This window comes from Belonocnema kinseyi, chromosome 2 (assembly GCF_010883055.1).
Source record: "Belonocnema kinseyi isolate 2016_QV_RU_SX_M_011 chromosome 2, B_treatae_v1, whole genome shotgun sequence".
Lineage (NCBI taxonomy): Eukaryota > Metazoa > Arthropoda > Insecta > Hymenoptera > Cynipidae > Belonocnema > Belonocnema kinseyi.
The window spans coordinates 118,291,908-118,295,254 of NC_046658.1; positions in this window are offsets into that span (position 1 = coordinate 118,291,908).

The following is a 3,347-nucleotide window of genomic DNA, read 5'->3' on the forward strand; positions in this document are numbered from 1 at the left end:
GAAAATACTCGTACTCTGATCAAACCAGATTCATTAAGTCGCGTATCTAGTTGAAACTCCTCATCTTCTTCTCGTTGCAGCTTGTCTTGAACGTAAGATGGGACAAGTTCTACTTGATACACGCCAATTGTTATGTCGCGTATTTCCGTAGCGCATATTGTCCACTTCTACGCGCGCTTGCACAATATTTGGCTCATGAGCTCTCGCTATATATTCTCTTGCAAGCTCTGCTGTAGCGCCTTGCATCTCCATTAAAGGATGGTATCGATTAATCATGGCACCAGTAATACGAAAGAAGTCCCTTAAATTGTGTTCATGTGCCATCGGAATGGTTTTCTCGAAGAACTTGAAAATGGACTTTATGTGGCCATTTCTGGATTCCACTATCTGACTAATAAACTAACTAATAAACTAACTATCCACTAATAATGAAAAATCACTTTCAGAAATTCATCAGAAAGACCTTGACGCATTTTGCAAAGGAAAGTCAGCAGATCTTTTTTCCTCACGTATCTGGCACTATGTCCATGTAACTGCGGAATAGGATCACAAAATGCATACAATTCTCTAAATTGTTCTTTTGTTACGGGAGCAATAGCTTCAAACTCTTCATCAGTGAAACTATCCTCATTATTAAACGCCGCGGCCGCATGAACATTTGCTTCGTTACGAAGTTGCTGCAAAAACAGAAGTAACTGCTGTCCCGGAATCCGATACGGTCTATTAATCGCTTGTAGTCCAGGAAGCAAGGGCTCTCAGATGAAACCATGTTCATCCAAATGATTTAAGCATGCTCTTGTTTCTTCTGGAATGAAAATGTCCATGACAATAAAAGCGTTAACTCTACATTCAATTGAAAGCCTCGGAGTATTAACACCAGCATTACAGAACGTGCACGTTTGCCTGCCTGTTTGTGTAAGAACATTCAGTCTTAAACAGCCTGGGTCACGTTGGAGCTCCTCTATCTCATTGCGAATAGATTGATTGCAATTGAGACATAACCTACTCTCATCGGCGACTTCAAGTGGTGGTCTTCGAAGTTGAAGGCGTCTAAAAATTGTAATATTTTGCCTAACAGGATTATTATTTCCAATAATTCGAGACATTTGTGCTGGTTGATAGACTCTATCGCACACATAGCAATTAACTCGAATTCTGAATGCCATTTTTTAAACCATAAGAGAAACAAGCACTTATGGTCTTGAAAGTCAGAGGAATGTATTAATAAAACGAAAGAAAAATTCAGAAACAACAAAATAAAACAAATAAACACAAGAAACTAAACACAAAAAGGGAATAAGAAATACAACACAATTAATACAGAAGGGAACAGATAGAATTTTTCTTCCTAAGCTACCAATAAAATTACTATCCGCTCTCGAGACCTTTCACAAAAGAAATGACAAGCATACCATCGTCAATGGAAATAATAAGTTAATGCTGTTTAATATATGTTTAATATATATGTTTAGCATAATAATAAGTGAATGCCGAGGTTTCAACTTTTTTTAAGTGATTAGGCCTACTTTCAGTTCGTCGCTCATTCTGAAGTTGTTCGCTTTTTGCTTTAAAAAGTGACAGTCGTTCATCATGCAGCATTCACTCATTATTTCCATCGACGAGGGTATGTTTGTCTGTCATTTCTTTTGTGAAAGGCCTTTGAAAAAGTGATTTCTTAGTCAAGTTCAAATCTTCTGCGCTTAGCGTTTGCCCGTTCTGAGAAACGCGCTATATGAGTCAACGATGTTGACTCATATTGTCATTGGTTTGGCTAAACATGTTACTGACCACTTCTTGATGCGTGTTTCGTATACAGACATCGCTTGTGTCGCTAAAGCTACTAGGATTGGTTCTATTCGCTGATCATGGGCGCTTAGCGTTCGGCCCTCTGGCGAAGGGTACACTGTTATTATCGATGTGCGCAATAATTACTAATGTTACTTTGGATACCATTTCTGTCTTTAAAAAATTAATTATTTAGTCAAGTTCAAATCTTGGGCGCTTAGCGTTTGATCATTTCGAGAAGCGCGCAATATAACTCATTGGTTTGGCTAAACGTATTACTGACTACTTTCTGATGCGTCATTCTTATAGTGACATCGCTTTTGTCGCTAAAGTTACTAGGATTGTTTTTATTCGCTGATCTTGAGCGCTTAGCGTTCAACCCTCTTGCGAAGGGTAGTGAGAATTTTTCGACATTGGTGATATTTTTATAGAGAACCATGTATATAGAGATGCCCAACCACTTTTTGAATGCTTAGGAATTCTGTCCAAGATACTACCATTTCTCCAACAAGGACAGGGTCAATTGGTAACGGAAGAAGCTAACGAAGCTCGTCTAATAACGAAATTTAGATGGATAGTGGAATCCAGAAATGGCCACATAAAGTCCATTTTCAAGTTCTTCGAGAAAACCATTCCGATGGCACATGAACACAATTTAAGGGACTTCTTTCGTATTACTGGTGCCATGATTAATCGATACCATCCTTTAATGGAGATGCAAGGCGCTACAGCAGAGCTTGTAAGAGAATATATAGCAAGAGCTCGTGAGCCAAATATTGTGCAAGCGCGCGTAGAAGTGGACAATATTTGCTACGGAAATACGCGACATAACAATTGGCGTGTATCAAGTAGAACTTGCCCCGTCTTACGTTCAAGACAAGCTGCAACGAGAAGAAGATGAGGAGTTTCAACTAGATACGCGACTTAATTAACCCTGTTTGATCAGAGTACGAGTATTTTCTCGTTTCCGAAATGCGACAAGGTACCAGCTGTGGATAGCGTTCAATGAGATCGATGACATAGGACCAGACGATAACGAAACGCTTCTCGGTTATTACTGCACATGAGTGTCAGAGGCCAGAACTCTAGGCACTTGCGCACATATTGCAAGCGTTTTATGGTTCCGGGGTTATGCACGTCACCAAGAACACGTAAAGTATCCTCAAAATTCCTTGCTACAAAGGATTCTAGACGCTGCTAATAGAGGTGAACAAACGAACTCGAATCAAGAGCCAGAAATAGTTTAATATTTCGCAAAAGCTACTGGGATTGGTTCTATTCGCTGATCATGGGTGCTTAGCCTTCGGCCCTCTTCCGAAGGGTACACTGTTTCTTATCGGAATGTGCGCACTAGTTACTAATGTTACTTTGGGTACCATTTCTGCCTTTAAAGAAGTGATTAATTAGTCAAGTTAAAATCTTGAGCGCTTACCCTGGCGGACCGAAGGAACCGAATGGAACCTCTACAAAGTACCTGTAAAGACCCCATTGGGTCCCCATTCGGTTCCTTTTTAAAAAACTCGAAAAATCAGCAAAATCAACTTTTAAATTGTTGAAATTCG